At 45.4% G+C, this 19,974-nt stretch overlaps 1 pseudogene; it reads right to left on the bottom strand.

The window, feature by feature from the left end:
- Positions 1-623: 623 nt before the first annotated feature.
- Positions 624-19,974, bottom strand: part of LOC144773903 (homeobox protein Hox-A3 pseudogene) — a 142,778-nt pseudogene continuing 123,427 nt past the window's right edge.

Genomic DNA, 19,974 nt, shown 5'->3' with positions numbered 1-19,974 from the left:
TGCAATAGTAATACAGGGGCGGACTGTATTTGAAATAAAAATGTCCTAGTATTTCCAATATGCAGTTTATCACCAGGCCCAACACTCTGTCTCCATACTATCCAGAATGCCGTTTCATTTTGCTTATAAATATGACAGGTTGGGGATAAATAATATTTTAACATGTATGATTATTTCATGCTAGAAATGGAGGGTCAACAATAAATACGTCCGAGTGATCACCAGAGTACAAACTTTGCAGGAAGTCACACAACCGATGTCCTGGGATACGTCCATTTGTGTCTTTTTTTCCAATTTAAAAAGAAGTGCAATAAAATTAATAAATTGCTTCCCTGTTTGTGCGAACAGCTTTACGTTGGAGATCCTTTTTAAACAATCTGCACACATACCCTGTTATCATAAAAATAATCCTGAAAGGTAAAATATGAAAACTGGTGACAAATACAGTCACATGGCTACAGTTCAAAAAACATAGGGGGCACGAATAAAAGAGCAATTTAAGCAACATATATTGCTATGTCACAAAAAACGATTTAAAATGCATTGACAAAGAATTTTTTAAAAACTGAATAAAACGGAGTTGTTGGACGATAAGTACATAAAGAGAGTCTTGGGACAGTCCTTCACAGGTGAGTCAGTTTGGGGGCCTCTTGCATTCTTCCCTGAGAAGGCTGGTGAGAGGACAGGTCTGTGTATGTGGGGTGAGGGTGAGGGTCGCACTGTCCATGGTGGTGGCTCGAGGCCATGGACCCAGGGCCACCATAGTCCATGCTGGCCGAGGAAGGGTGGGAGAGATGGGTTAAACCAAAAAAGGAGGGCCCCGAGTTAGTCATGCTTTCCACATAGCTGTTGCCCACGTAGACGGGGCTTCCCTGTAAATGCGGATTTCCATAGCCATTGTTGCCCTGCAGTGAGTGGGCCTCGTACTCCGGCGTGACAGCTGCCGTCCCGAGTACCTCTTCTGGGGAGGCGGGCAGTTGTTGAGGGGAGGCGGATATGACGTGTGCAGGTTATAGGCGTTCTGGTGCGACTTGGTGAAGGACGGGGGCGACTGGGGTTCATAGGGCACGCTGTTCACCAGGGAGTGCATGGAGTTCAGGTACCCCCTGCCCATCGACTGGGGCAGCGTGCTCCTGCTGGGGGACTGGCCCCCGATGACGTCATCATCCCCTTGCCCTTCTGGTCCTTTTTGTATTTCATCCGCCGGTTCTGGAACCAGATCTTGATCTGCCTCTCGGTGAGGCTGAGCAGGCTGGCCATCTTCACCCGCCGGGGCCGGCACAGGTACCGAGATATGCGGGTGGCGGTCAATTGTGAGTGTACCAGATTCCAGAAATTTCTGTCAGGTGGAGGGGGGCCCTACATTTCAAGAAATTCAGCTGGGGGAGCTCAACCTACAAAAGTTTGAAGACCTCTGCTTTAAGGGATGCCTTCGTGGTGTTGTGCTTTTTTGCTTCCGAGGCGAGCACTGTTGGATGTAACTGAAATCGTGTCTGAGTCCAACCCCTCCTTGGCGTGCCTCGATGCTCTGTCCTATTAAGTGGCACATGCAGGCCCGCGCTCTGTCTGAGCAATGTGCAAGCTGAGAATTATTTCTCTGTATTTTAATCTGAATTTTAGAGTATTATATTTGCGTGTGGTCGATGTTGGCAGCAGTTTCTATGTTCTCTCGTCAGGTTTTACTTTATTTCACTTCAGGGTGACGCTGGGACGTATAGTAAAACAGATGCATCTTTAGGAAGTCAGCCATACAGTGAAAACATGTACGCACGCCTGATTATCGTTGAGCAGTTGGCTTCTGTAACAGTCTCCTTGTTATCAGTTGTCGTTAAACATTTACAGAACACGATACTTCAATGATAACCCCCCTCCCATAAAATTTGAAAACATTCTTGTATGTGAGCATGCGCTGTACACAATGTTTTTCCAGGGGTGGGAGGGTGATGGACCACGACAGTTCCAGATCAGGCACGGCGATAAGCATTCCTTGTCCGGGATTGTGCGGCACTACGTGAGCCAGCTGAGAGGGCCTGGGGCGGGGGTGCAGGAGGGAGGGGGAGTGAAGTGTGACAAGCTGCGGCTCCAGCTGAGATGCATACACTTCAGGGAGGGGGGGCAGCAGGCGGGGAGGGGCCCCACAGACGCCCACCACCAGCACCACTGCAATCCGCGATCCCTCACACTGGGGAGCAGCCCTGCTCTGGGTAATGTGAGCCACAGGGAAACCAATCATGAGGCGAGGGACCGCGTGTGATCTTCGGCAGCCCGTGACAGGGCGCAGGGCGGCAGCGACATGAAAGGCGAGCTCTGGGAACGGTCCGGGCCTGGAGGCCTCGGCCCTCCCGCCAGCCGTGGTCACTGGCCTGTGGTCGTATGCAGCCTTTGGGAGCCAGGGGAGCGTGAAGCCCTTCAGAGAGTAATTAATGGGGCCAGAGAGAGGTTCTGGGGCAGGAGTCCGCGATATTCTGCTGCCATTGGAATTTCGTGTCTTTAAGGGATGCCTTCGTGGTGTTGTGCTTTTTTGCTTCCGAGGCGAGCACTGTTGGATGTAACTGAAATTGTGTCTGAGTCCAACCCCTCCTTGGCGTGCCTCGATGCTCTGTACTATTAAGTGGCACATGCAGGCCCGCGCTCTGTCTGAGCAATGTGCAAGCTGAGAATTATTTCTCTGTATTTTAATCTGAATTTTAGAGTATTATATTTGCGTGTGGTCGATGTTGGCAGCAGTTTCTATGTTCTCTCTTCAGGTTTTACTTTATTTCACTTCAGGGTGACGCTGGGACGTATAGTAAAACAGATGCATCTTTAGGAAGTCAGCCATACAGTGAAAACATGTACGCACGCCTGATTATCATTGAGCAGTTGGCTTCTGTAACAGTCTCCTTGTTATCAGTTGTCGTTAAACATTTACAGAACACGATACTTCAATGATAACCCCCTCCCATAAAATTTGAAAACATTCTTGTATGTGAGCATGCGCTGTACACAATGTTTTTCCAGGGGTGGGAGGGTGATGGACCACGACAGTTCCAGATCAGGCACGGCGATAAGCATTCCTTGTCCGGGATTGTGCGGCACTACGTGAGCCAGCTGAGAGGGCCTGGGGCGGGGGTGCAGGAGGGAGGGGGAGTGAAGTGTGACAAGCTGCGGCTCCAGCTGAGATGCATACACTTCAGGGAGGGGGTGGGCAGCAGGCGGGGAGGGGCCCCACAGACGCCCACCACCAGCACCACTGCAATCCGCGATCCCTCACACTGGGGAGCAGCCCTGCTCTGGGTAATGTGAGCCACAGGGAAACCAATCATGAGGCGAGGGACCGCGTGTGATCTTCGGCAGCCCGTCACTCACTCTTCCCTTTCACCACACTCTCCTTCTCTCACTGACTCTCTTCTGCTCATACTCTCATCCCGTCACTCACTCTTCCCTTTCACCACACTCTCCTTCTCTCACCGACTCTCTCTCTTCTGCTCATACTCTCATCCCGTCACTCACTCTTCCCTTTCACCACACTCTCCTTCTCTCACTGACTCTCTCTTCTGCTCATACTCTCATCCCGTCACTCACTCTTCCCTTTCACCACACTCTCCTTCTCTCACTGTCTCTCTCTCCTCTGCTCATACTCTCATCCCGTCACTCACTCTTCCCTTTCACCACACTCTCCTTCTCTCACCGCCTCTCTCTCTTCTGCTCATACTCTCATCCCGTCACTCACTCTTCCCTTTCACCACACTCTCCTTCTCTCACTGACTCTCTCTCCTCTGCTCATACTCTCATCCCGTCACTCACTCTTCCCTTTCACCACACTCTCCTTCTCTCACCGCCTCTCTCTCTCTTCTGCTCATACTCTCATCCCGTCACTCACTCTTCCCTTTCACCACACTCTCCTTCTCTCACCGCCTCTCTCTCTTCTGCTCATACTCTCATCCCGTCACTCACTCTTCCCTTTCACCACACTCTCCTTCTCTCACTGCCTCTCTCTCTTCTGCTCATACTCTCATCCCATCACTCACTCTTCCCTTTCACAACACTCTCCTTCTCTCACTGCCTCTCTTTCTTCTGCTCATTCTCTCATCCCGTCACTCACTCTCCCTTCAACACACTGCTAACTCTCTCCAATGCACCACTCTCTCTCACCCTAATTTGTTTTTCCTTCTTGGCTCTATCTCTATTCATTATCCCTCCCCAACTCCTCCTGATTCTATAGAGCACTTTTCAAAATGTTTTGTAACCATCGTCCATTTGCGTGAGATTATGCTATTGGCATTGTAAATGACAATGGCATTAATTTATCTGTTTTCAAAACCAACACATAAATAAACAAGCATTAGAAATGCAATCGGGCTTGGATTTTTTGAGTTTGAGCTAATGGCATTGTAAATGCCAATGTATTGTTGCTATGTGTTATGGAGTGTGTTCATGTGGTGTGTACTGCCAGTGATCTCCTTGTGAGTGTGAGAATATTGCACCGTTACTGCCTGTGATGTCCTTCTTGTGAGTGTGAGGAGCTTGCACCTCTGCTGCCTGTGGTCTCCTTGTGAGTGCAAGAAGATTGCACTGCTGCTGCCTGTGATGTCGTTCTTGTGAGTGTGAGAAGCTTGCACCACTGCTGCTTGTGATGTCCTTGTGAGTGGGAGAAGCTTGCACCTCAGCTGCCTGTGGTCTCCTTGTGAGTGTAAGAAGCTTGCACAGCTGCTGCCTGTGATGTCCTTCGTGCGAGTGTGAGAAGCTTGCACCGCTGCTGCCTGTGAGTATGAGAAGATTGCATTGAGCATCTCTGTGCTGTGCCTGTTCTTTGTAAGGGACTCTTGCTCTGTTGCTGCTGCTGCCTTGGCACAGTACCTGCTGTGAGTGTGTAAGGGAAGCTTGCACCACTGCTGCTTGTGATGTCGTTCTTGCGAGTGTGAGAAGCTTGCACCTCTGCTGCCTGTGGTCTCCTTGTGAGTGTAAGAAGCTTGCACTGCTGCTGCCTGTGATGTCGTTCTTGTGAGTGTGAGAAGCTTGCACCGCTGCTGCTTGTGATGTCCTTCTTGTGAGTGGGAGAAGCTTGCACCTCAGCTGCCTGTGGTCTCCTTGTGAGTGTAAGAAGCTTGCACAGCTGCTGCCTGTGATGTCCTTCTTGTGAGTGTGAGAAACTTGCACCGCTGCTGCCTGTGAGTATGAGAAGATTGCATTGTGCATCTCTGTGCTGTTCCTGTTCTTTGTAAGGGACTCTTGCTCTGTTGCTGCTGCTGCCTTGGCACAGTACCTGCTGTCAGTGTGTAAGGGAAGCTTGCACTGCTGCTGCCTGTGATGTCGTTCTTGTGAGTGTGAGAAGCTTGCACCGCTGCTGCTTGTGATGTCCTTCTTGTGAGTGGGACAAGCTTGCACCTCAGCTGCCTGTGGTCTCCTTGTGAGTGTAAGATGCTTGCACAGCTGCTGCCTGTGATGTACTACTCACTACTCTACTCTACTCACTACTCTGCACTCACTACTCACTACTCTGCACTCACTACTCACTACTCTACTCACTACTCTAGTCACTACTCTGCACTCACTACTCTACTCACTACTCTACTCACTACTCACTACTCTACTCACTACTCTACTGACTACTCTACTCACTAGTCTACTCAGTACTCACTACTAGAGCAAGGCATAGCCTCTGACCCTTATAATGCTAATGCAAACAACAGGCCAAAACACAAAATGACAGTTACTAAAAGACATTTTTAAACTAACACCATAAATAAAAACAGAGGCACGCCTAGTCCCCACCAGCATGTCAAGAGAGCACAATCAAACCAATGTAACACAGCTTAGCAATCAGTCCTCAGCGCTTTGGAATACATTTATAGACCCAGGAAAACAGCCTGGACCTGAATGAGATCACATACTCGGGAAAGATGGAGGGGTTCACCCATCACTGAGCTGGGCAGGTGGCCTCTGGCCTGAGTGAATGAAAGCCTGCCTTCGTTTCATAGGTCTGAAAACACAGCTGCTGCTTGGAAACTACTGTGTCCTTGGTACCCCAGGTGCACAAGCCATTCGACGTGATTCTCCTGGGCTTTCTGTCACTCACAGAACATTGACTGTCTTTGCAATGGTGTCTCAAACCCTCTACAAGAAGTTTGTTTCCAACTTTTTCCACCTTTTAAAGTGATGAAGTTTGCATGCTATACACGTTCGTAAATGATCCTCAGTGAGGATTGATATAAGTGTATCGTGTACACAAGGTCAAAGCTTCTAAGATTCCTAAATATTAAGAGCCATAGGAAGTGGAATGGATTTCTGCGCATGCGCGAGAGCCTCGGGGCTAATCTGCTATAATTTAGCCGCATGTCTCACAATTCGCAGGCAGTATGCTCCTCCGTTACAAACGTGTGTCTAAATATTAGCTGCTTAAAATACTGAAAAGTGGATTCCCAGTAATATTTCATGTATACCTGTCCACGATTCTGACAGGCATAAATGACACCCTGATAAACGCACAGCTGTGTGCCACTTCTTTCGTCCCCACCTGCAAGGGATGTCGTGTGCCAGATTAATTGGTGCAGAGAGCTCTTGTGTGCCGAACACATGCTAAGAGCGATAACATAACAACGGTTATCACCCTGCCTGCTGACGCAGCTTCCCAAACATGCTTTGTTCAGGTGACATTCGTGTTTTACATTATGCAGCCGGTTTTCAGCTCAAGTCACTGCTCACCAGCGTTCTATAGTCAATGGCGATGAACGTGGCTAGAAACCAGGTGACAGGAGCACTGAGTTCACAAGTGTAAGGCTAATAACCTGCAGGGCCTGTGCGCACAATCAAGAGCACGTGTAGGTGTATCAATATTAAACAAACCACCAAATTATATTGTTTTCTAGATGTGCATCCATGTTGGAATTAAGAAGGGTTCCGTTTTACTATGTCATGGGGTTTACCTACGAGTGAACTTCAGGTATCACTGCATTTTTCTTCACCTTCTAGGGTGTGGCAAATCGGTTTGCACTGCTGGTGAATGACACACTAAAATTCAGGTCCTTTGACCCTTGTCACTCGCCGCTGCCGCTGCGGCTCGCTCAGCAGATGCCTCCCGCCTCTGGGGCCGCCCCAGCCGGTCGCTGGCATCGGCCCTCATCTATAAAGCCGCGTTTCGTTAAATGTTTACACGTTTCAGTGGCAGAGATGAGCGTGTTTAGATTTCCAAGTGGCGCTTTGACAGGGGCGCGGGCAGAGAAGAAGCCGCCAGGAGCGCCTCAGCTGAGACTCACATGCCGAGGAGTCACGGTATTTATCACTCTTGTCGCTTCCGGTCCTAAAACCCGACGGAGGCTGCAATGCTCGCTCCCGGATCCGCAGCCGAGCCCAAGGCTGATAAGACTGGGTGCGTCGTACTGCCTATAATCACGAAAGCTACGTTTAACATAATACGCCTGGGTTTGCACCCATGAATCTACTGCCCCCTAGTGGTCCGTATCTGAGACCCTGGGAAAAGGTAAGAACAAGGAACAGCGCGTGCCCAAGCTCTAACCACACTGGTCCCCACATCACACTGATGCCGGGGCCCTCGTTCACCTCAGATTTCTAAAATGCAGTTCCGAGCAGTGAAAAACAACTGCGTCGAGTGTGCTGACACCTGAGCACGGCCTTTTGGTGCTGTAAAAGTAGATAGTTACTGAGTTTTAAAGTGGTCAAGAATATACGGATTACATTCTATACCCACCCGTCTGTGGTTCCCTACACTTCTGAAACACGGGCTGGATTTACTCACATACATGCAACACAGTGCTGTCGCATAGCGGGGGGTGAGCCAGAGAGCTGCAGAGCAGCTCCCCGGGCCGGCAGGAAGGAGCCGCACACGGCGTCTATGCCTGTGTGCACGTGAGGAGGACGCGCGCCAGACAAACACACTGCTAGATGGTGAACGCGCGCACACCATCTGGAATGCATTACACGGCCACCCTGACAGCTCCTAATTATAATTAATGTACTTCTTTGCGCGAGCACGAACGAAATATGCCCAAAATGGCGGAACAAAACTACATTTACCCTATCACTTGAAGCCTATTAAAACGACAACACAACGAAGACGAATCACTGGCCAGATGACAGAACACGCTAAGGAATGTGTGGAATTTGTCTCGGCCAAAGCCCTAGGAGATACTTCTTTTTTTTCTTCTTTAACATTAGTTCTCAAACTCCTCCCACTTTCAGTGGGGAGGAGTCCGAGCCCTAAAAATTTGTCATTGACAATGCCAATCGCTCTAACTTTGTCAAAGGCAAAACCATTGCATTGTAAATGCTTGTTTACCATGAAGTTGGATTTCATGGTAAAATACCGATTCTGTAAGGCTTGTGGGACTCAGAAGAGTCCCACCTACATATCAATAATACCGAATAGGTATAAATACCGAATCGGTATTTTACAGATTCGGTAAATTTACCGATCGGTAAATTTACCGAATCTGTAAAATAATGTGTCCCTACATACCGATTACTGAATACCGGTCGGAAACGGCCGAAAATACCGATTTTCGGCCGTTACCGACCGACCTACATCGGGCCCTTAGTGCCTTAGCTTTGTCTAATCTTTTTAAGGAACAAATGACATGCCATAATTTTCCTATGCTAAGGTTGGCTGAGATTTTTAAGCTGAGGGCTCAACACGACCACAGAGAGAAGAATCACGGTGCGCAGATGTCTGGATGTACCACGTAACACCCTCATTAGTTGAGGGTGCGTTTTCTTACCTAACAGAAGTACCACTCTCAACCACAAGTTTATCCTTTTGAGATTTAGCCTGAATCACATCCCGTTGACGATGGGGTATCTGGGTAGAAGATTTAGGCACTCTGATTTATCCTTCTGCCCCTGCGAACTTAACACACCACAAAACGATTTGCCCTTGGTATTTTTTGTAGCATGTATGCTCAGGGAAGAAAGAAATGTATTGTACCGATTTTAAGGAGACATAACTTTCGTTTATGCTGGGTTGCATTATATTTTTTTAAATCCCTCCAGAACCCGTTTGTCTATTTTGCAGTAGCATCTTTTTTATGGGGATGCATGCGTAAAAGGAAATATGCGGTCCATTAATGAATTATGAGGATCTTTTATTGTTTACAGTTTTTATTATTCTAATTTTTAACTCAATGTATCTGCTTAAGTGTGTTTTATATGGATATCTGTTGTAAACCTGATCAAGGGGGCTCTCTTATGAAAAGAACTGTGATTGGTTGTCATTTTATAGGCTTGTTTTTATTCATTTTTATGTACTTTTATGATCTGAACAAAAAAGATTGAATAACGTTTCTAATGAATTGAATGAACTCCACATCTACGTAACTTGGAGTCCCTGCTTGCGTCCCAGGTAAACTAAGTCAAGATAAGGCTAAGCAACACTGGCCCTAATTACGATGCCAGTCGGGCGAGCGTCTGCCCGGCATCGTGTCGGAATGGAAACTGACCGGCAAGCAGTCGGCAGTTCCATCCGACGAATTTGGGTGCGACTGCCCATGAGGCGGTCGTAAACATACATTTACCCAATGAGGCTTGTGCAGTGGGCAGAAAAGGGCCACTGCACAACTTGCATTAGGAAAATGGATGTTTGCAAATATCCATGCAATGAGTGGCAGACACCACATGCTGCCTGCCACAAGGTGCACGGATGTTTGGGGGGGCACCACAGGTGCCCCCCAGGGCATCCTAGCAGAGGATGTGGTGGGACGGGAGCCCTGCTAGGGGCCTCCACAGTGTGTTTCCATTTGTCTTTCTACGGCAGTCAGACTGGCATAGAAAGGCAGACCGAAAAGGACATTGTAATCCCTACAGCGGTGCCTGAGAAGGCACCGCCCTTATTGTATAATGCGGTGGATGGAACGCAGGGGTAGATGTCCGTCGTATCGCAACTGAAAGGCCGTCAGTTGCAATCCGGCCGACATCGTAATCAGCCCCTCTGTGAATTCACTGCTAACCCAGAAACAGATAGCGGACAGAATGATGCCAATTTTAGTCTCATAAGGCACATCTTTCCACACTAGATTTTAGCACCACTATTAGGTTGTGTTTCAGGCCACCCACATGTGTATTTGTACTGTAGTAATCATATGTCACAGAATGGCAGATTTTCATCACCTCAGTAGTATGGGAGGCAAAAAAGAGAAACTAATCAATGTGTCCTCAAGAGATGGCTGTCAAATATTGCAAGAGTAGTGGAAAGCACAGGAACTCAGCATGCATTACTGCTGCAGCCTTTACCGCTACAATCACAGCCGCTGCTTATTTTAGGCATGCACGGATCCTGCATGATACTCTTAGCCAGCAACCACATATTACAAACTTGCTTCACATTCTCAAGTCTTGGTAGCTAGAACTGTCAGCACTCATATTTTACTGCAGTCAGAAGTAAGGTCAACTGACAAAATAGTAGTGTTTACACAAGTGAAAAAGTACAGCAATATTTTGATTTGCAACAAATCACTGTACGTGTCATGGTCTGGTAAGGTTTTGCATGAGGCAAGTTTCAGGAGTGTCTGAGGGCCAATTCATGCTCAGATAAGCACAATATCTCATCGCTAATTGCACACCTACTTCATCTTCCATCTCTTGCAGTAGCCCTCTGGGTATACTTACCTGATAACGAAAAACACCTGGCTAATATGTAAAGGCCATTTCGAAGCTCATATTGTCTTCTATGTCACGAAAGGTGGCCTTGTTCAGTTATTAGGAAACGTTGCTGAACACGTTACCCAACGGCTTAGCACTATCTGGCCCAGGCTCCCAGCTGCAGCTGAAGATACAGACGTGCCAGGAGTCATGAGGCCGAGCCGGGCAGGAAGTGATAAGAGTAGAGAAGAGACTGATAAGCAACGCCCAGTCTAGCTCACACAAGTAAAGAGATGTCCAAAGTTCAAAAACTAAGGATTTTTTTTTAGTATTTGCAGATGAGATAGTGCACAAATTTGACTGAGACTCTTATTTTGATGGAAATCGATATTTAAGGGCCCATCAAGGCATCAAAGGAAACAGTTTCAATTTCATGTGTCTTGTATTGATTGGACTTGTTTCTTGAATGGACACACCTCTCATAATATAATCATGGGATTCAAATTATGAGAAAAACATAGAAGACTTTTTCCATTGTCATTTGTCACCTTTCAAAAACATCTTTCTCAGACAGACATTTCCTTCAAATATGTTATTCTTAATAATTTTCAGAATCAGGGAATTAAAATAACTGTTATCACTATGGCATTATTTTACATGCTACAGCTTTTCGGCATTATGTTTGTTCACTTCACCTCATTTACTACCAGTGCTTAATTTGAGCTGGTGGTTTCCAGTGCTCAGCACTGGCACTAAATTGTCAGCACCGGTACTTGTGACATTTTGCCACAAGGTGGCTTGGCTGACTAATTTAGAGATGACCACAACAACAGTTAAATATCAATTCAATAAACATTACAAAAAAGGCCAATGTCTGCCGCCCAAGCCATTCTTAGAGCCTTGGGGGCCTGGAATAGTCAGAATTGTCACATTTGTAGGAGTGTGATATTTAGAAGTTGTGTTGTTAGTACATTGGCAGCATAGCAGGGGAAATGTATGGTGCAAGCTGCAATGGCCTCCTGATGAGAGTCCAGGCACTTCTTTTTTTTGTTTACAAATTAAGCTCTGATTACCACGTACCTCCCCTTACATCTCTCCCATTCCCTGCCCCTTATTTGTAGTCTGTGCATTCCAGGGTAGATTCCGTAGTTATTTTAAAAGTTACACATGCATTCGTCCTCTTCAAGTTATGATTTTTATGTGGTCTTTACTCCAGTTGTTCAGGGTCAAGAGTTTGCTTCCTCAGCTGGCTTTTACTGGGTAACTAAGTCCACCCTCCTAATCTTGGAGGGCAAGTTAAACTTGGGAGGCTACTTTATAGATAGGTTATCAGTGGGTTCCCTGTTCTTTCTAAGTCTTTGGGCCAGACTACGAGTTTGGCACAGGGGCACCGGCTCAACGCCAGCTCCGCTGGGTTAAACTCGCACAAGGAACGCCAACCGTATCACATGGCGCAGAAGTGGCGGTCCACCGTTTTGCCGATTATGTCGTTGTAAGTCAAATCAGTGCTGGCTCGCCTGCTGCGCCAAGGAACAATCGTTTCCTGGCGGTAGCGCAGGAGCACCACAATGCAAAATGCTGAGCAGGGACTGACCCAGTCCCACTCCTGAAATGGCTGGCGGAGCAGGAACAAAAGGGGCCCTACAGGGCGCCCCAAGTGACCCCTGCTATGGGGATACATTCAGAGGGCACAACATGTGTCCCCGTCTGTATCCCCACAAAGTTCCAGCACAGCATGAACGTCCACGTCCATGCAGTGCTTGAATTTTTTTGCCATTCCCATTACAGTGCCCGTTTTCCAGGCACCGCCATGGGAAAGGCAAAGAACTGCTGACCGTATCACGAGTTGAACTCGTGTAACACGAGTTCAACTCGTGATATGGTAGGCGGTCCTTTCATGGGTTTGGCATAGTGGAGTCAACGTTGATCCAGCGCAGCTGCGCCAAATTTGCAATTGTGCCCAAAGTCTGATGAGGCTATGTAAGTGCCAGTCCCACCAAATGAGTGCCAGTGGACCCCACCTGCAACCACCTGTTCAAATTAACCACTGTTCTTTCTTCTAACAATTTGAAGCTAACATGATTTTGGTGCCCCCAAGCTCTTCCATAGACATTTTCTACTGCTTTATGAATTGCCTTTTAAATTGCAGGTACCTATTTTCCATGTGGAATATTTCATTTTTCTCAAATTATGAGTATTGTGACCGGTGAGTTAACATCAGTGAAGCTGATTTCTGCAACACTTTGCAAGAGTATAAAATCTGTTCCTTTGTCAGTTCCCTTGACTAGATGTGTGGTATTGTTTCAACGCTTAAATGCTTACCCACTCCAACTATCTTCAGCCCAAAACTGGACTTTTTTGCATTCCTCACTTTAAAAACTATCATGCAATTTCACAATAGGTAGAGGAAGGGACCACTGTGAATCTACAGCATACTAACAAAGAAGCAGGGGAGCGGGAAGGCAATAAAATATTGGACCTCTGAAAATGAACTTACTGCTAGAAGGTCGTCAAAGGTGGCATCTTGTAACGGTTTCACATTTGTGCAGTTGCAAAGTACATTTTTGATGTACCCTTTTGCAACAAGTAGTCTACCACTCTCTCATCTGCTGACCCACATCTCTGCCTCTGCTCCTCTCAACTTCATCTGTTGCCTTCTCACTTTCACCTCCAATTTGTTACTTTTCTCCTCGTCTTACATCTGTCTTACCCATATTTATTTCAATACCCATTTTAATACCTACTACATCTCTCTACTCACTTCTTTCCCACCAAGTCTACCTCCTACCTCTACTACCTCTTGCATCAACTTAGCTCTATCAACGTATTTTCCTCTCTCATCTTCAATTGTACATACATGCACTGGCATATCTTTACCCAAAAGTATCTCAGTACTATGTGAACCCTCACACCATGCCCCAGATGGCTCCCTTCAGAGAGAGTTTGGTGGGCATGCTGGTGCCTGCTCCAACATATGTGTACCACTTTATGACACATGTAAGGGCACTTGGCATTTATCAGAATGCATCTACAGCATAAATTCTTAGAATACCAAGAGAACAATTAAATGATGTGCAATAATGTACTTTTTTAATAGTAAATGCAGAAGAAAATTACCCTGCATGCTAATACATAATATGACCATTGCATGCTAATACAGGAAATGACCTTTTACAATCATTTGAGGCTCTACCTGAAATATAATAGGGAGATTATTGTATTTACAGCGGCTCTTATGACAGTCATATAAAAGAGACCCTGATTGTCCCTGTATCCTTGTGCATGTAAAACCAATGAAACTTCTCCTGATGAAAGCTTAATTTGCCAAAGATGCTGAAACATGTTGACATCTGTGACAGACAAGGGTTGACTAACTCAAAAGCCCATCATTTTAATGGTCCAATTATATGAAAATCACCAGGAGAGAGGCTTTGTCTCTGCCCATATGTTGGAGCCAGGAGTATATGCTTGTCTTCGGCAGAGGTTGTGTGCTTTCATTTTAAAAAAGTGCTTGTCCCCTCACAGCTGCTATCATTTTGTTTATTAATCCAGCTGCTCGAGCTAGATCTTTTAGGTTCACACATGACATTGCAATGCTATTAAAACGTCATAGATAACTACATACTTGATGTTGTTTTTCCCTAGCAACAGCACAGATGGGAGAAGGGCAGTCATTAACCAGCATGGATTTTCAGACCTGACTTGACAGTGCAACAGGCACCTGAGCTTTTTTTTAACCTACACCAATATTATTCTACAGTTCTTTGCCTCCACACACATACATATCCATTCCCATGATATGTACTTGTAATGCTTCACATTTCCATACAACATTCCTTCAAAGCCAGACCTACTTGAATTGTCAATGCTTGTTCACCTGTGATGTAGGAGGATCAATACAATTGCATGTAAGAGAGTTCAATTTGACAACTTTGGTTTCATTTCACATACATCCATGTTCACCATATATCTCTGCTACAGACAACATACCTTCCTTACAAAAGAATATTACACAATAGGCAAGACTACTGAGGTTCTGTGGTTTTCGACTCCGCTTCGTATTTAGCCGCCATTTTGTGTCCAGCCACCATTTTGTGTTGCCTTCACTCAGGCAGCACGGCGAACGTAGTGTTTTTGCTTTTCCCGCTGCTATGCGTCCCTTCTGTTAAAAAGTAACTCTTTGTCCTTATTTATGAAACCGATGTCAGGGTCTGGCCGAGTTTGTTAATCCATGTCTAGACTGATTGATCTTTGTCTTAGTTGACTGTTTGGGTCCCACCATTCTTTCCTTACTTTATCTTATTTGACTGGCCTTCGCTATTCTCTCCTTGTATTCTCCTATTACACAACTATCCTTTGAGGCACGTGGATACGTCCTGCCACCTGCAAATTGGAATACAGGCACTAGCATTGATTAACTGGGGGGGGGGAGAGAACACGGGGTCTGAAAGAAGGGCGTATTCAAGATACTTGATAGCTTGTTTTCAAACTTTCCCATTTGTCAGTTTTGTATGTTTTGGGAGTAGACGTTGTAAATATGTGTGCTATAAAAGATTGTGCGCCACGGAATTAAGTGGCAGTCTCCTAAGAACATACCATGTACTTCTTGGACAACTGTGCTTAGCTGCAGCTAATAAACCCGATTTTCTACGCCTAACAGAGTGTCTCGTGTCTCTGTCCTACAAGGCAGGTGAACCCGGAGATATTAGGCGTGCCCTGAGCCGCTCGGCCCATAAGGCGCGGTTCTCCACTACCTCTGAGTACTTTGCAGTGCTAGTTGGGAAACCCAATGATGAAGCATGCCACACTAGGTCTGTGAGGGTTCATCAACCTGTCAGAAATAATTGTCCCAGGTCATTTACGCAAGCAGCAGGTCTTTGTTTCCGCAAAATCAAACTTTAGCTGGACTTGTGCTTAGATATATGCCATTCGTGCAAGATTTGCTGATTACTTTGTGAATAAGATCCTATAGTGTATACACATCAGAAAAAGGCGGAAAATTCTGCTGTTTACATAAAAATGCCATTTAAATTTAATTGACACCACTAAAGATCAATAACCAGTTCTAAAATGCAACAAAATCAGCTGGCATTTTCAAAATAGCAATTTTTACTGCATGCAAATTTTACCCAAATATAAAATACCGCACCTGATAGGCCACACATGAGCACTGTAGTTAATCGTGAACCATCAATAAAATCACACGAATCCAAATCTTTTTTTAAATTGCACACATGCACATAACTTTTTCTTGTTCTCATGAACTTCTTTAAAAATATAATGAATATGTGAAATCTGTTTAAAGCAAAGCTAATTTTTTTAACAAATGTAAACTAATAAATGGAAATGAACTGTGTATCTTTATTCCAATGCCTGCACGCTGTAACAACATTCAGAATATGGCAAAATAGTACAAGATTATAAAGCAACAAGACATATAAAAATAAAAAAAAGTCCAAATTGCCTTGAGCAACGGTTCTTAACCTGTGGCCCCGGGCCTACTCAGTGGGTGCGGCAATGCTTTAAAAAACAAATATTATTAACAGATTCCTAAAGTATATATAAATATAGCAGCACAATGTGGAAGTGAACATTGTAAAACGTTCTGTTTATGTGAAGGAATTTGAAAATGAAGGCTAAACATTAGTTGATATCCTCAGATTGATTTGTGAGAGCAGTGCGAGTGCATCATACTGAATAGTATATGGACAATGGGTACCCTCTATTGAATTTAGAAAAGCTCCATTTGTCCCATTAAAATCAAAATATTGATTTTTATTTTTGTTTGTGAATTAAATAAAATATTTCATATTTTGTATATTTGTTTGATGAATGGTTCTGTCTGTATTTTTGTGTACTGTTTTAAATTTCAAATCATCGAAATTGCTTTTGCTGGGGTTTCCAACTTCCAGTAATTACTCACTGGGGGTCCCCGGGTTCCACAAATGATTCAGTGGAGGTCACCGCATTCTAGTAATGATTAAATAGGGGTTAAAATCCACTGGCCTTGAGCTCCATCTATTCATCAAGAAGAACAAAGAGGACACAGAAGGCAGCTAATTTAAGCAAGTTGTTTTTGAAGTATTAGCCAGAAGGCACTGCCATCCATTGTCATCCAGGTACTGAAACACCTAAAGCAATAGCAGCAGTTTACTACTGGTAGGTGCAGAATACATAAGTATGAGTTGGTGGGAATCTCAGTTAACCTCTTGGATGCTATGGGAATTCCCCTGCTGTGCTGGGATTTCGTGATCCTCATTGGTTTATGACGAGCTGGGCTCGTCATGAGCGTGCGAGGAGGCTACTGCATGACGAGCCCAGCTCGTCATGAGCGTGGAAGGGGTTAAAAGTGCTACCTCATAAGATCGTGACTACCCCATGATTGCTTAGTCTAAAAAGACTGGGGTAGGGGACTGTATAGTCGTAAATTTTAAACACCCCCAGCACGTGGCAACTATCCTTTTGAGAGCTTCTGCTTTGGTATATAACACGAATAGTATTTGTGTACGTCCCTTGGGTTATTTTTATGCGCATCTCTGTAAACCTACATCACAACAGAATTTAACCAGGCGGGGGCTAGAACCTTATACTCCTGTGCAGGAGTCTCAGTTCTTTTATAATGTTACTGATCCCTGTGGGTCTGGTGGGCCCATTAGAACCCATAATAGGAGTTCAAGTAACGGCCATTATCATCATGGGTCGAATGTACATATACAGAATAGATTCGAAATGTTATCCGGTCTTGAGCAGTGTGACTGACTGGGGGCACCTGCGGCTCAGATTATTAGGGCTTCAGGTGAAACTACAAATTCTTTGAACCCGGTGGGCAGATCCTCAGGAATCCTTGCTGTCTCCTGGAATATTGCTGGTCTTGCGGCCAAAATGTCTGATGTAAACTGGGTTATTTACATCAAGCAGTTTTCTATTATTTGTCTCCAAGAGACCTGGGAGTTGGGCTGTGATCTGTTTTTAGAAGGGTATAGGGCCTTCTTTGTGCCGGCCCTGCCTTCTGTGCGGGGAAGGCCCAAGGGGGGTCTTGTAGTCTTTGTCTCCATACTGATACCATGTGTAGTACGGAGATTGGAAGCTCAGCATGCAGGGGTCATGGGACTAATTCTATCTGGTGGTAATGTTCTTGTGGGACTAGTGAATTTTTACAATGCTGCTCTTGATAGTGCAGGTCCGAAACACATCCATGTTCTTAATTCCTTTGTCTCTAATTTTATGGAAAAAGTGGGCCATAACCTCATGATTTTGGGGGATTTTAATCTGCATCCATGTGTTGATCCATTGCACAAATGCTTACCAGAAATGATCTGTGCGTGCATATGGAACACACTGTAGAGGGGGAAATGTGTAATGACTTAATGAATGACCTTGACCTCTCTTTGGCTATGTCTTTAAAGGATCCTTCATACTGTTTTGATATCCCTACTTTTAAGGGACATGGTAGGGGCACCTTCATTGACCATATTCTCGTCTCGAGGACTATGCAAACTTTTGTAGATTCTTTTTGCATCCTCCCCAGTGAATTTAGTGACCATAATCCTGTCACAATCTGTTTGAACTGTCCGTGGGGGAAAAGTGGTCCCAAAAATACTGTTCAAGGAAGTTTGGGCACAACAGATGGGAGGAGGCGGTTAAAATGGTCAATTGACTCAGCGGATGCACTCTATAAAAACATCTCTGAAGGGTGTGCAGAGGACATTGACGTTTGTATTAACGGGGGAGGTGAACCTAAAACGGTTCTAGAGGCTTATCAAAATATAGCGGAGAAGGTGTCAGCGTTCCTATCCGTTCCTAATAAAACCCACACAAAAGTAGGGCCGAGATGGTTTAGCCATGATTGTACTGTAGCTGCTCGCAAGCTGAGGCTTGCTTTGTCAGCTTCCCCGAGGGATCGGGAGGTTGTAAAACTCTGTAGAAAGGAATATAAGGCTATTACTATCTCCCGTAAGGAGCTATTGAAGAAGGAGGCGTGGGAGGAATTGCTTGACCCCTCTACCTTGAATAACAGCACCAAATTCTGGGCATTGGTTAAGAAACCTTTCTTGTCCGAGGACCCCGGGGACGGAATTGTTTGCTGTATATCCAAGGAGGAATGGGAAGGCCATTTTAAAAGTCTATACTACTCTGAAAATGCTAGCTCTATGACTGATGCCCCCTGCGACAGGGTTAGCCCTATTATTTTTTATGAAAGTGAGGTTCGGGCAGCCATTATGGGCCTCACTGTTAATAAAGCACCAGGGCCTGACGGAATACCCCCTGACCTTTACAGGTCGGATCCAGCTTTCTGGGCGCCCATTCTGGTCGCAGTATTTAATGCTGCGGCCACTGTGGGATGTCCAGAATTTTGGGGACTATCAACTATAGTTCCTGTATTCAAGAAGGGAGATAGGGGAAGCCCACTTTGCTATCGACCCATATCCCTAATTGATTCATTGGTGAAGATCATGGGGAGAGTTATACTTCAACGCCTAATAAGTTGGTCGAATGAGAACCACATTCTGACAATTTCTCAATATGGCTTTTGTGAGGGGCGTTCTACTATAACGCAGTGTCTCAATCTGTTCCTTATTCTGAATAAATATACGGTCGTTCAGAAGGGTGTAATTCATCTTGCCTTCATGGATCTCTCCTCAGCCTTTGACTGTGTCAACAGGGGGAGGCTGTGGAGGACCATGAAGGAGAAGGGAATAGATGGGGGTATTGTGGAGTTCCTTGCGGATCTGCACAATGAAACAAGAGCCAACGTGAGGTATTCTTCGACTGGGGAAACCACGGGTTGTTTTCCAATCAATAAAGGCGTACGTCAGGGGTGCATTATGGCCCCTTATCTTTTTAATTTTTATATAAATGACCTGGAGGCTGAATTACAGGAGATAAAATCTGATTGTCCAAGGGCGGGTGCGAGGGGTATTCCTCTGCTTTTATATGCCGACGATGTGGTCTTAATCTCACGAACAGAACTAGGTCTTCAGGCACTTTTGAATGGTTTTAACAAATTTATGTCTGATAGGGACCTTACGGTCAACAATACAAAATCTTTCATAATGCATGTTGGCCGTCAACCAAAGAAAAAGTTCAATTTTAAATTGAATGATGTCCCGATACCCATCACCCAGTCGTTTTCCTACCTGGGGGTCTTATTTGATACGAAGATGTGTTGGGCCCCACACTTGGCCAAGAAAAAGGGGGAAATGTCTAGGGTAAATGCTTCTATCTTCAATCTTGCTTCTAAACTGGGCAAAAAGCCAAATGTGGCCATGATGAAATTATATAACGCTAAATCCATAGCCACTGCAGTATACGGAAGTGAGATATGGGGCTACACAAACTATGAACAACTTCAAATAGTTGAAAATAAATTTTTAAAGCGTCTGCTGTGTGTCCCTGGGAGCACAC

The sequence above is a fragment of the Lissotriton helveticus genome, chromosome 8, assembly GCF_964261635.1.
Source record: "Lissotriton helveticus chromosome 8, aLisHel1.1, whole genome shotgun sequence".
NCBI lineage: Eukaryota > Metazoa > Chordata > Amphibia > Caudata > Salamandridae > Lissotriton > Lissotriton helveticus.
The sequence above is the reverse complement of the archived record's forward strand: the minus strand, read 5'-3'. Positions and strand labels throughout refer to the sequence as shown.